The sequence below is a fragment of the Hesperophylax consimilis genome, chromosome 31, assembly GCF_061612785.1.
Source record: "Hesperophylax consimilis isolate HC1 chromosome 31, BYU_Hcon_1.0, whole genome shotgun sequence".
Classification (NCBI taxonomy): Eukaryota; Metazoa; Arthropoda; class Insecta; order Trichoptera; family Limnephilidae; genus Hesperophylax; species Hesperophylax consimilis.
In genome coordinates, this window is record NC_142866.1 from 13,613,137 (window position 1) to 13,627,348 (window position 14,212).

At 33.3% G+C, this 14,212-nt stretch overlaps 3 non-coding genes across 3 annotated transcripts; all 3 read left to right on the forward strand.

Moving 5' to 3' along the window:
• Positions 1-2,403: 2,403 nt before the first annotated feature.
• On the forward strand, positions 2,404-2,522 carry LOC149409479 (5S ribosomal RNA). Its single transcript, XR_016305206.1, has one exon. It is a non-coding gene; the product is annotated as a 5S ribosomal RNA (ribosomal RNA).
• A 323-nt stretch (positions 2,523-2,845) lies between these two features.
• On the forward strand, positions 2,846-2,964 carry LOC149409480 (5S ribosomal RNA). Its single transcript, XR_016305207.1, has one exon. It is a non-coding gene; the product is annotated as a 5S ribosomal RNA (ribosomal RNA).
• Positions 2,965-3,287: 323 nt separating this feature from the next.
• On the forward strand, positions 3,288-3,406 carry LOC149409481 (5S ribosomal RNA). Its single transcript, XR_016305208.1, has one exon. It is a non-coding gene; the product is annotated as a 5S ribosomal RNA (ribosomal RNA).
• Positions 3,407-14,212: the final 10,806 nt, after the last annotated feature.

Genomic DNA, 14,212 nt, shown 5'->3' on the forward strand with positions numbered 1-14,212 from the left:
GCATCGTAAATAAGTTGGCAATCCTGTGCTGACGCCCAATCCGTGATCTGCTCTCCAGCTTTATCGGTCGTCGAGTAGCCCCATAGGAAGTGGTGGCTGTTGAAATCTCCCACATACACCGCCGGGTGATTGTATGCAGGAAGAGCTGGTGACTGCCATAGTTCATTGGGAGGTTTGTAGATATTAAATACAGCGAGTTTTCCAACCTGAATTCCGATCGCGTGATATCCATCAGTGATTTTTCGGGTGATATTCTGCAACTCCGGGTTGATGTAGGTTGCAAGCCCATGTTTTGGGTGTCCCCGCACTGCCGCTAGAAGGTAGCCGGGAATATCCAAGCGTGGTGAGTCGGTTTCTACGATATGAGTTTCCTGGAGTAGCAAAATATCGATATTTCTGTCAGTGAGTATTTTTAATAAGAAATCCACCTTTGATCGAGAGGTTCCCTCAATATTCAGGGACAATATTTTTAATTGTTCCCCGATATTTTTTGACTCCCTTTGGCCGGGAGACCTATCGGTCTTTGGCCCCTTAAATAGCGGCATAGTTTGTAGTTGGAGGCCCACTTAATTTGGTATCCGCTTCACTCACTGCACTACCTGCACGCGCGGTAACAATAACGTGCCGGTGGCATCGCGAACATCGCGGCGTACACAACCGTTGCGTGCGGTAGTTGGCACACTACACTGACTACAACGTGTTAAAAAGGTGCTATATTGATAATCAGAACACGTTAAGAAATTGCTCTTTTGGTATTTAGGACGTGTTGAGAAGTTGCCCTATTGATAATCAGAACATGTTAAGAAGTTGCTTTGTTGGCATTTAGAATTAATAAAGGTGTCCAATTGACATTTAGAATACGTTAAGACGGTGCCCTATTGACATTTAGAACGTGTTCAGAAGATTCCCTATTTGGAAGGCGCGTTTGGGTACCGTTGCCCCGGGAACCATTTATTGGATAACCAACACCTCTGCAACAGGTCTTTCGAAGTGGTTCGTTATGTTTGTTGATTTAGTAGGAGTGCCCGGGTTCATCGGGTGAAGTGTATTCAGGATGCGCCATGATCAGCTGCGTGGCGTGCCAGGTCGAGGGAGGCTGGCTTGGGGAGACCTTTTGACTACTCGAACTGGTCTCTCGACCCATTGCTTTGGACACTCCTAGACACGCTGAACTCTACATTACTACCCAACAATCATATATTTTCCCAGAATCTCTTCTCCTTCATTTTCTTTTAAAAAACCTTTACACAGTATCCCAAAGGACCAAATAGGCTGCAGTCCGTTTCCTAATAAACTTTAAGTACATTCGTAATATATCGGTAAAAGCACTACGTTTGTCATAATAATATACAAAGACGAAATGCGAAAATATTAGAATTTTTATGAACACGTGTTCCGACGTCGCGATAAAATGCTCGTGTTTTACTGAAAGTTTATTAGGAAACCTGTCAATTCATTGGTAAAGGGCCTGATCGGATTTTGAATAATTTAAAAAGATTTTTAATAAATTGGCATTATTTCATCTCCGTTTGTTGAAATTTACAACATATACCTACGGTACCCTTTTGCCATACATAGAAGGTCTACTAGCCACATAAGGTGCCCTATCAATATTTAGGCAAGGGAAATATTAGTGAACATGAATGTGATTAATTTGTGTTATTTCAAAATGTACTCAATAACAATAATGTATAGTAAATTTGCGGCATGTTCCAGAGAGGAATATAGTCTCAGTATGGTCCAGGTATAAGGTCTCTTCCCCATCCCCTTCCACTCTCCTCTACCTTCAGCCATACAACATATCCCAATTAAAACTTAACACTATCTTTGAAAAGTTTCAGAAAAAAAAAAAATGGGTGTGTCAAGCCTACGCAAGACAGAAGTGAAACTTCTAGTATTCTTCTCTCTCTCTCTTTTCATTTCATTCTCTCTTTTTTTCTGTCTATTGACATATTTATAAGTAGCATGTGATAAAAAAAATTAAAAGTTATAAAAAAAGAAAAAAAAAATTAGTTAAAGCGGGGATCGAACCTCGGTTCTTCACGACCACAGTCGTGCGCTCTGCCTGTAGACAGCGAAGATGAGTTAGGAGAGTGAGTTAAACTAGGTATATAATATTAGCTAGGCTCCTATAGCGAAATGATCCCGTTTTTTCGTCACGGTCATGAGTCGGTTTTACTCCGGTCCTCGAAATTGCATGACGCGCGTAAAGAAGTTTCACTTCAAAAAATTCCTGCAAAGTTATGGATGTAATTACGATCTTTTTCAAGCGCGTATGTAATGATTATTTTTATCAACGTCGCATACACCTTGCTAATGTTTTCAGTATTATTAGGGCTTTTTTATACTAATTTTCATATATTTATTGGCAGGTAGAGTAGAAATTAATATTGTTTAGCGTTTGCCAACGACCATACCATGTTGAACACACCGGTTCTCGTCCGATCACCGAAGTTAAGCAACATTGGGCGCGGTCAGTACTTGGATGGGTGACCGCTTGGGAACACCGCGTGCCGTTGGCCCATTTTTTATGGTAATTTCATGTTTTTTTTTATTTTTTTATCGTTACTATCATTAATAATATCATAAAATTCTTTAACTTTTCAAGTATGCTACAGGCCTAAAATATTACTTAGTGGATTGATATTATGGTCAACCATTGAAAAAAAAAATTCCTGCAAAGTTATGGATGTAATTACGATCTTTTTCAAGCGCGTATGTAATGATTATTTTTATCAACGTCGCACACACCTTGCTAATGTTTTCAGTATTATTAGGGCTTTTTTATACTAATTTTCATATATTTATTGGCAGGTAGAATAGAAATTAATATTGTTTAGCGTTTGCCAACGACCATACCATGTTGAACACACCGGTTCTCGTCCGATCACCGAAGTTAAGCAACATTGGGCGCGGTCAGTACTTGGATGGGTGACCGCTTGGGAACACCGCGTGCCGTTGGCCCATTTTTTATGGTAATTTCATGTTTTTTTTTATTTTTTTATCGTTACTATCATTAATAATATCATAAAATTCTTTAACTTTTCAAGTATGCTACAGGCCTAAAATATTACTTAGTGGATTGATATTATGGTCAACCATTGAAAAAAAAAATTCCTGCAAAGTTATGGATGTAATTACGATCTTTTTCAAGCGCGTATGTAATGATTATTTTTATCAACGTCGCACACACCTTGCTAATGTTTTCAGTATTATTAGGGCTTTTTTATACTAATTTTCATATATTTATTGGCAGGTAGAATAGAAATTAATATTGTTTAGCGTTTGCCAACGACCATACCATGTTGAACACACCGGTTCTCGTCCGATCACCGAAGTTAAGCAACATTGGGCGCGGTCAGTACTTGGATGGGTGACCGCTTGGGAACACCGCGTGCCGTTGGCCCATTTTTTATGGTAATTTTATGTTTTTTTTTATTTTTTTATCGTTAACATCATAAAAAATTTTATATCATTCTTTAACTTTTCAAGTATGCTACAGGCCTAAAATATTACTTAGTGGATTGATATTATGGTCAACCATTGAAAAAAAAAAAGGCGTTAAAAACAAAAAAATAATGTGCGATGGCCGAGAATCGAACTCGGATCAACTGCTTGGAAAGCAACTACGCTGACCATTACACCACCAACGCCAGTTGTCGAGATGAGCTAAGAAGCATTTATATTTTACTTCAAAACTTTGACTAGATCAAATGAACTTTAATCGGTCCCGCATTTTCGTTTCGGTCATGAGTTGGTTTTACTCCGGTACTCGAAATTGCATGACGCGGGTAAAGAAGTTTCACTTCAAAAAAAAAAAATTCATAAAAGTTAACTTCTTAAGAAGGAAAAGGGAAACTTATACCCTTAAACAAGGAAAATGGTCTACAGTACCACTGTAGCATCCTACTAGAACAAGTGTCATTTTGATGAGCATTAAACCGCAAATTAAAGTAATGGAAATAATTCAGAACAGAGGTATGATTCTGTAGCAGATATACTAGGATAAACACAATATTCTAAGTGGATGGCAACGCTATCTATAAAAACCTAGTATTTATTTACAATAAAAAATTACAGTTGTAAATGTTCAATAATGAAGTCCCTTTAAATGTTAAGGAAGCCAAAAGTCTTGAAATTTTTCGTGGGTTCAGTCTCAGTGTTGTGAAGTCCAAATATTAGTATGTATGCAATAGAATGTTAGTATGTATGCAATATTAGTATGTATGCAATAGAATATTAGTATGTATGCAATATTAGTATGTATGCAATAGAATTTTTTTTTTTCAGTTTCAGTGCCGGCAACCCGGGCGTTTATTTAATTTCATGGTTGTTTACATTGTTTTCTTTTCTTTTACCCGCCTCACTAGACAAAGTCTGTTCCGAGGCGGGTAAATCACATATTATATTTGTTCCAAAAGAAATCTATGTATTTAAAAAAAAATATATATATGTATGTAAAAAAACAAAAAGATACAATTATGTGGTGGTATATTAAATATTTACATACATACATTTTATTTTATTTTTTTTATTTTTTTTTAAATTTTTATTAGTTACATTCCATGAGAGGATTGCCTATGTAACATAGATAAAAGTAAATTAAATTTTGTGACAATTGAATATAGATATAGCGGTTACATGATAATTAGTATTGCAAAATTGCAGTTTCTCGCATTTGTTTTACTTGAATATTATATAATTTCGTGAGAAATTTATATAATTTCGTGAGAAATTGTATGAAATGTTATTTATTTAGAATATTTTGAATATCTGTTCTTTCCTTTTCATTCAGCAATAATACAAATCTTTTGAACAGCCAATTCAAATTATTTGGGGTGACGTAAGTTTTTGTTTGTGTTAGGAAGGTATTGAAAATGTGTGGTGCTAGGTAAGATTCGTGTTTTTTTGCAAAAGTTGATTTTATATGGGGAACTCGAAAGTGCTTATTAATTTTTGCTCTTGTGTTTTGCGAGTGAGGTATGTGGAGATGTGAAGTTTTGATACAGTTTTTGTAAATGATCTTCCTTATGAATAGTTTATTTACGTCTAGTAATTTGTTTTTGATCATTAGCTGTTCCGTCGGATGTTGGTAAGGTTTTTTAAACATAATTCTAATTATTGTTTTGTGATTTATTTTAAGAGAATTGAGGTAAGTATCTGCTGCTCCTCCCCAAACTGATATTCCATACGTTAAAATACTTTGACAGAGTGCGAAATATATATTTTTTAGTTGATTTAATGACATGATGTTTCGTATTGTTTTGAAGATGTATGATAATTTTCGTATTTTTTTTGATAATATATTAATATGGAGATCCCATTTTAGTTTATGGTCAACAGTTAAACCTAGATATTTAATATTGTCTGCATAAACAATTTTGTCACAAGTACAGCATGTGTTATTTGACGAAATATTGGTGCAGGGGTTAAGATATGTGGTTGACCAGCCTTTGTTTTGCTAAAAGTTAGATATTTTATTTTTGAAATGTTCAGTGTTAGTAGATTATTTTGTAGCCATTTATTTACTACAGTCATCCCTGTTTCTGTGTTTTTGAATACCTTTTTCCATGATTGTGCCTTGAACAAAATTTCAGTGTCGTCTGCATAACTGATTACTTTGTACTCAATTTTTCCTAGGTTTATCTCAGTTAGACTATTTATATATATGAGGAATAGTATGGGACCCAAAACGCTGCCTTGCGGTACTCCATACCTGATATCTGCTTTGTCACTGCTGTATTTATTTATTTTTACTATTTGCTGTCTCTTTTCAATGTAGCTGACAAACCATTTTAGCGGTTGACCAGTTATACCGATATTTTTGAGTTTTTGTTGTAGTAAGTTATGCGAAATGGTGTCGAAAGCTTTTGCTAGGTCTAAGAACACCCCAATCACCTTTGATCCGCCATCTATGCTTTTCACTATGTAGTTGGTTAATTCTGATAAAGCATCTTCTGTACCCATTTTGGCACGAAATCCAAATTGACGGCTTGAGAGCAGGTTGTGTTTTTCAAGGTACGCAAGTAATCTTTTTTTCATAGCTTTTTCTAGAAGTTTAGATAGTGAGTTTAGCAAAGTGATTGGTCTGTAATTTAATATCAGAGTTTTGTCTCCCGATTTATGTATTGGAGTAATACATCCTATTTTTAAGTGATCAGGGACAATTCCGAGCCTAAAACTTTGGTTGAAAATGTGTTGAAGCGGTATAAGTATGTATTCTCGTAGATTTATCAGTATTTGATTGGAAATGTTATCCGGTCCCATCGCGCAATTTGGTTTGAGAGATTTAATAAGATCCGAGATTTCCTTTGTATTTTCTTGATAAGCATTAAACGAGTGATTTGGTCGTATGGAATAGCAAAGTTTGGATAAAGAGTCTTCTGATGAACAGTTTTTTTTAAAGAATTTTTTCCGCTAAGGTAGAGCCAACTTTTGAGAATTGTGTGTTAATAAAATTAGCTATTTTATTAGGTTCATTGTTTGTTAAGACTTTGTCTCCGTTTATTAATAGTTCTTTGATATGTGAATCTTTCTTCAGAGTGGAATAAGTAATATTTCTTACAATTTCCCAAATTTTTTTAGGATCATTTTTGGCGATTTTTATTTCTTTTTTGTAATATTTGTATTTGGCTTGTTTAATTAACTTATTACACAGGTTTCTATACAGTAAGTAATCATTCTTTAGTTTGTTATCATTCGGGTTTTTGTGGACTCGCATATGCATCGCATCTCTTTTATAAATACTGTTGATTATTCCTTTCGTGATCCAAGGTGTTATTTTTTTTTCTTTATGTGTGTAGTTCTTTTGTGGATTTTTTGTGGTGTGTTTGGTTATGTAGGTTTCAACCGTATTTATAAATGTGTTCAGCGCTGTGTTTGGGTCTATTTCATTTAGTACGTTAGTCCAAAGTTCATCGTGAATATTCGATTTTAGGGACTTAAAGTTTATTTTGTCTTGCATGTTGTCATTTTTGTTTTTACTTTGTTCTTTGTTAATATGTATGTTTAATGTAGTTGTAAAATGGTCAGTGACAGTTGAGCGAATAATGGATGAAAAAGTTTTTCTTCTAGTTTTAACGAATATATGATCGATGCAGGATTTGGAGTGTGATGTAGTTCTTGTTGGCGAGTTTATTGTAGATTTAAGTCCGTGGTGAGTAAAAAGATTTAAGAATTCCGTAGTTTTTGGTAGGCAGTTTAATATGTTAATATTCATGTCACCAGCAATAATTATTTGTTGAGTTTTTTTATGTTCTTCAAGAAGTTTATTTAAGGAATTTAAGAAAGGGGAGAGATTGTTGTAGCAAGGTGGTCTGTATATAGCAAATATAGAAAGACATGGGCCAAGGGATATTTGAATGCAGTTTGCTTCAGTTATGTTAATTTCTGATATGGAAGATTTTATTGAATCTTTGACAAAGATTACTATACCATCATTTTGATTTATGTGTCTTGTGGTCTGGAATGTGGTATAGTCATTTAAGTTTAAGTTGGTGTAAGAATCACCTAACCAGCATTCACTTAGGATAATGATATCGAAACTGTTATCTATTTCATTTAGTAGGACACAGAAACTATCAAAGTTCTTTTGAATACTTCTTATGTTTTGACATATTATGCTTAAACTGTGTTTTCCTGAGACAAGGAGTTTGTATTCTTTTGCTTGGTTAAAAGTGTATTCTGTGTTATTTATTGTTTCTAAGTCAAAATTCAGTGCAGAAACCATTTGTTACAAGGATAAAAATAGAAATTTGGATGGAAAGCCAAACATGATAATCTACATAAGATTTGGGAATGTTTATGGTTATTATTAAGTACGAAGTAATATAAGGATACAGTTTGGCGCCTACTTCAGGAACAACTTCTTCCGCTGTTGTACTTATGTCATCAATTTGTTGGTTTTCCTCTAGTTGTTCTTCAATGAGGTTGGTGGTATTTTCTGAGTTAGATTGAATTGCTCGCGAGTCGGTTGATCGATGGCGAATATATACTCGCCTTGTTGTACTCCATAAGTAGGTAAAAAGGTAGTTTCTTGCAAATAGTTTGTAGAGATATAGTTTTCTTGTTGTGTGAGTGGCTAGATGTTCATTTATGTGTATAGGTCCACGCCGTCTTGCGAATCCTGTTTTGATAATGTTTCGTCTCATTTCATTTTTCTCTGTTTTTTTATTGCAATTTTTATCTGTTTCCAAAAACTTATCTCGACCATTTGGATTTTTAAATTTGATTATAATCAGTTTTGGAGTTGCATTTCTCAGAGATGCAAATTTTTTTGGTATACCTATCAGGTGTTGGTATATTACGGTTAATTACCGTTGAAAAATTGGTTTTCATCTTTGTAGAAGCCATAATAAACATATTGAGTAAATAGTGTAATAAGTTTTTTTTCTTCTTTTTAAATCATCTTAGTAGGTAAATCGTTTAGGTGTCTTATTTCAACCACCTTTGAGTCATTTGTTTTTCTTACCAATTTTTTTCCCGATTTCACCCATACGTACTTATATTCTTTTTCTTGTGCCCTTTTTCTGGCATTCCAGTGTAGATTTTTATAATAAGACGTTAGTGCTGCATTTAGGTAAACGTATTGGGCTCCTTCCCCGTTGAATTTTTTTATCGGATCACTATATTTAGCAGCTAACATGGTGCGTGCTTTTGTGATGTCTGCGAAATTAATCGTGATTTTTTTTTGATCATTTGATTTGTTGGTTGTAATTTTGTAGGTATCCTCTGGTGCCATTATGACGCCCACGAGCTCCGCGATCCGCGTCACAGTATGGACTGGGGATAAGTTGTCTTGCAATTTTATACCGCTTATTTCTATACTGTTCAATAGGGCTGATTGTTCCAGATCTGCCAGGTGAACTTCTACTGCAGCCAATCTTTTTTCTTTTTCGGCTAGTTCTTCCTTGAGTTTATTTACTTGATTTGGTGTATCCATGATTTTTGACAGTTTGTGTATTATGTCATCGTATTTTTCGTTAACGAAGTTAGTAAAGCTTTTTATTTCTTGCAGCTCTGATGCAATTTTGTTGAGCATAACTTCCTTCATTTCTTCAAATTTGGAATTGATAAATTCCAAGATAGAGTCGCTGTCAATGTTAATCATCGACTGATGAGCCTCCGACGGAGAGTCCATTGTGCCAGACGCGGTTGTTAGTGGTGACGATGTTGTCAGTACTTTCTTCACGTTGGAAAACTTGCTGCGAGATTTGGACATTTTCTTGATGTTGTATTTATTTATTTAATTCGTTGGAAAATTTCTATTGTTTGTTCATAAATGCCCCTTATTAAAATAATTAAAATTTAAAATATATAATTTGGTTGTTTAGTCTATGACAAAAATGACACTTTTTTTTCACAAATTCAAATCCATAAATTGTCTTTGGTTTACAATGACTTGTAGTTTGGCATAAATTTATTTTAACAAAATGTGTAGTTATTTTACACTGCCACTACCGGATAAACTGTCACTTTGTTTTACGTAACACTGGTTTTTAGGTTTTTATTGGATTACTGTGTTGATTTGCTTAATTGTCACTTATTTTGGTATAAAGTTTGGAGCTGTCTGAATCAGCTGTTGTTTGCTTACGGTTATCCATAGATGACTATATTCAACGGAAGCTTAAATAAAAATGACGAAGAATGTTAGTATGTATGCAATATTAGTATGTATGCAATAGAATATTAGTATGTATGCAATAGAATGTTAGTATGTATGCAATATTAGTATGTATGCAATAGAATATTAGTATGTATGCAATAGAATGTTAGTATGTATGCAATATTAGTATGTATGCAATAGAATATTTTATAGTAGTTTTAAAATAGATGTACAATAATATAAAAAGTGAATGAAATTAACTTAACGGAACGTAAAGTCCCTACACGAAGAAAACTTAGTGATATTAAATATTACTACTTCATTAAAATATAATGCCAACTATTCGTATTCCTGTTAAAATCTAGACTGCATAAGTTTAACGAATAAATTGACAGGTTTCCTAATAAACTGTTAACGTTTTTATTATTTGTTTTAGGGGTGTTATGCCGTGTTGCGCTAACTCCTTCTTTAGCCAACGTTTCGGACAGCATTGATAACACATCTGCCCTGATGATGGACACTGCAATGCTATCCGAAACGTTGGCTAAAGAAGGAGTTAGCGCAACACCCCAAAAACAAATAACAAAAATACTTTTGGCCGTGAAAATCTTAAATCAAACTGTTAACGTTGTTTATATTTTCGCATTTCATCGTTATATTTATTGGGATTAGCGCAGCTGCGTAAACTCGTGTTCAGATGTATTCTGTGTGCACTGATAGTGGGTATCGTTTTTAACACGATTTTAATAAATCAGCCATGCTCATTTTCTCCGCGTATCTGTACCAATTCTAAGATCTCAATGTAATGTAATTTTTGTAAGCTTATATTCTAGAAAGAAACAGAAAATAATAATTGGTTAAAAGAAATGAAAACGCGTTAAGAGGGTTAAAAATACCGAATTCCCGTTAAGTGCAAACATCATTCGCTCCATTTGCCGCGTCATTTACTGCGAGGACGAAAAAAGACGTTGAATATTTAACCAAAAGACTTCTCGGCCCGGAAACTTCCGCTGGAGGAGAACGGGCAAAGGTGGAAATAAAAAAGTCGTGAACGAAAAGAAAAAAAATAGAACAGAGTAAAACCTAGTGTTGATCAATAAATAATAAAAGCCGGATACAAAGGAAGAGGACAAAGGAAAGCAATAAGGTTGTCAAGGTATCCCGAGGGACTGCGCTCCAAATCATACTGAACTAGAACAACAAAACTCCGGACACATTGATACATAATGTATTAATAACTAAATGAATCTACGTCGAAAAAAGAGTCAGTGAATATAAAAAAATGTAGCTCTGGCGGATTTTGTTTTAGTTCGGGTGTAGCCCTCCTGCTTTTGGGGTCTGCCTACTGACACTGTCTACCTTTAAACGAATTACCTCGGGCGTACTAAACCTGCCTACCAACCTAGCTACATGCGCGTCGGCAAATTGGGAGTTATAATAATAAGATGGAAGATGCTTAGGTACGTTCCTACCTAGGAAATACATATTACATTTTATTTATCTCACATTTGTAATACGTAATTGAAAGCAGTTCATATTCCTGGAGGAGGCATGGTGCGGTAAAAGATTGACAGCCTTGAAAATTGACAATTATTTTTAAAGAGGATTTTTTATCTGTTATATATACTTGAAATATTAATAATTTCGCAACGGTTTTCTTGGAATGCATATTAAGGCATTTATGTTTTTGAAAACATATTTTTTATGGAATTCTTATAAAATTCACGCGGTAACAGTCAATTATAATATGTCCAAAATAACTAAGCTCTTTTCCGATAATGTAAAAGATGAAATTATAAATGGATTAAAACTAACACAAATAGTAGCAAAAATATATTAAATTATACTAATATAATAGTGAATTGGTCATTAGAATAGAAATTGTGAATGAAAACATGATTTGAATCACACATCACATTTTGCCGGGAAACTAACGTGCAAAGCGCATGCGTAAGTCTGCCAATACGCAATATTGCCAGTTCTTTCGTAACCACTTAAAGTCATTTTTTATAAGTAATAATTTGAAATTTAAATTGTGCTTTGTGCAATGTGGAACAAAAACACAGTTTATTGAATGAATCGTTAATACATATCAACAAACAAGTCGTGCTAAGCCAATTCAATTGGCTTGTCAACAGGTGCTTAAAGTTTAGTTACATATACATTTAGGAAGTTATAATTTACATATTATATCTACAGATTCAACATTTTTTCACACAATTTTTCATACATATTAAAGTAAATATATTTTTTCCGATAGCCAATTTTTCACCATATATTTATCCTTATTTATAGACTTACGTTGCTTTATAGTGTCAGGTAATAAATTTAAAATATTGGGTATGTTGTATTTAAACGTTCTCTGTCCGAACTTATTATTAAATTTCGGAACTATTAACCCGTCATTGCGCGTGAATCTAGTGCTGTATTTATGTTCTAATTTCTCTTTATGCTCCGGGTAAATATGCTGAATTATAATTTTATGCCATAGTATCCTTAACAGGTAAAATTTTGGCGCTCTGAAACAGCAACGGTGTATTATGTCTCTGTTTGAAAATATTAAGGACGATTAGCAATTTTACAATTGCGATTTATACAACTTGGACTTGTTTCAGATTGTTTATAGTGGTATTTCCCCATATTGTAAATCCATATCTTATAATAGATTATCCTATTGCCATATAACTTATTTTAAGAGTTTCAATTGATAGGAAAAAATGTAATGTGCCTATATTCTGCCAGCAATTGATCTGAGTCTTTTACAGGTTTTTTTTAATTATGTTTGTCCCATTTGAATAAGCAATCTACTGTAACACCAAGATAGATATATTCCGTAACTAATTCTAAGCTTTCACATTTACAATAATTAGTGGATATTTTTATGGATACAATTATAATTATGAGAAATAATATTAGGATGAAATAAAACAATATTTTTCGTTTAATGCCACGAATTTTTATTAATTTTAAGACCGACCGGTTTTGCTTCACTCGAGCATCGTCAGGGTACAAAATTAAACTGTTTAATTTTGTACCCTGACGATGTTCGAGTGAAGCGAAACCGGTCGGTCTTAAAATTAATAAAAATTCGTGGTTTTAAACAAAAAATATTGTTTTATTTTATTAAAATGTTAAACCACAAAGTGATTGCTTTCTACGAAAAATAAAAAAATAATATTAGGATTAAATTTAAATTTGGCATTAGGTGATCTTATATGCATTACTTTGGTTTTTTAGCATTTATTAATAGTCCCGCATCATGTGACCATTTACAAAGTTGATTAAAGTCAATTTGCATGAGTTCAATTGCAATTTTTAGATCTTTATGTGATGTGACCGATGCCGTATCAATTGCGAATACAAAAATGTTTAACAAAAGCTTTTTCATTATAATTAAGTACATAAATTATATACAGTGTAGGTCCCAACATGAAACCTCGTGGAACTCCTGCAGATGCATTTTTTGTTTTACTAAAAGTATTATTTATTTTTGTACATATTTTTCCATCTCTAAAATAATCTTTAAATAATCTTTAAATATATTTAACACCTTTCCTCTTATTCCAATTTTTTCTAGAGTTTCTAGCAGTTTTTTAGAGTTAATTGTGAAAAAGCTTTAGAGTTATCGATAAATAAAACAATAACGTGAAATTTATTATTTAATTGATTATATATGTAATTGGAAAAAATTTGCAGTAGTTTTTCAGTATTTTTTTTTTCTTTGGAAGCCATATTGATTTGGATCTATGATAGCGAATTTTTCAATGTAATTATTCAATTTATTTGATAAAAATTTTTCGAGATTTTTTTCTAATGCAGGTAGTATACTAATAGGCCTATAATTTCTCAGTTCAATGTGTTAATATATATTATGCTGTTGCCCACTCCTTAAATATCTTTTTATTTCATTGATATGATAGGGTCACTTGCACTTCTTCACTAGAACAGCGAGAGGCATTAATTTAAAATAAGTGCAGTGATTTGATAACTAAAAATAATATATCAATGCCTCGCAAACACAGAGAGGTACTTTCAAACTTCCCCAGTTAGTTATGCTATAGAACTTCAGACTCAAATGTGGTGTTTCTAACAAAAAAGTATTTATAGCATTATTTGTATGTAGAGAGAAAGCGGGAATTGACTTAGAAAGCTGAAGCTTCAGTGACTGTGAGCTCAGTCTCTAATGAATGTGGTTTGAAATTTGACCCCTATTTAGGAGTTACAGACAATTAATAAGTCCCCGGTGCAATTGATTGTTTTAGCCTAAGAGTTCAGATCTTTTATTTAATCTCATCGGTTTTAGCTAATACCTATATAACTCAAGTTGAGGCAATGTTAAAAATAACTAATAAATCAAAAATAACTACTTACTAGTTTTTATTATCGCGTACTTGCAAAATTATGTGGCTAATCAGCTAATATCCTGGGATTCGAAACTGTACATGCGCAAATAAATGAAATTTGATTTTAACGTGCATGGTGTTGACGTAAGTTAAATTTTAGCGTGTTAGTTGTATGTTTCTACATAAGCAAATATATATTTATTAATTTATTATATTTTTAATAAATTTAGTTGACATAGTAGATAATCATAGTTGACGCATTCTC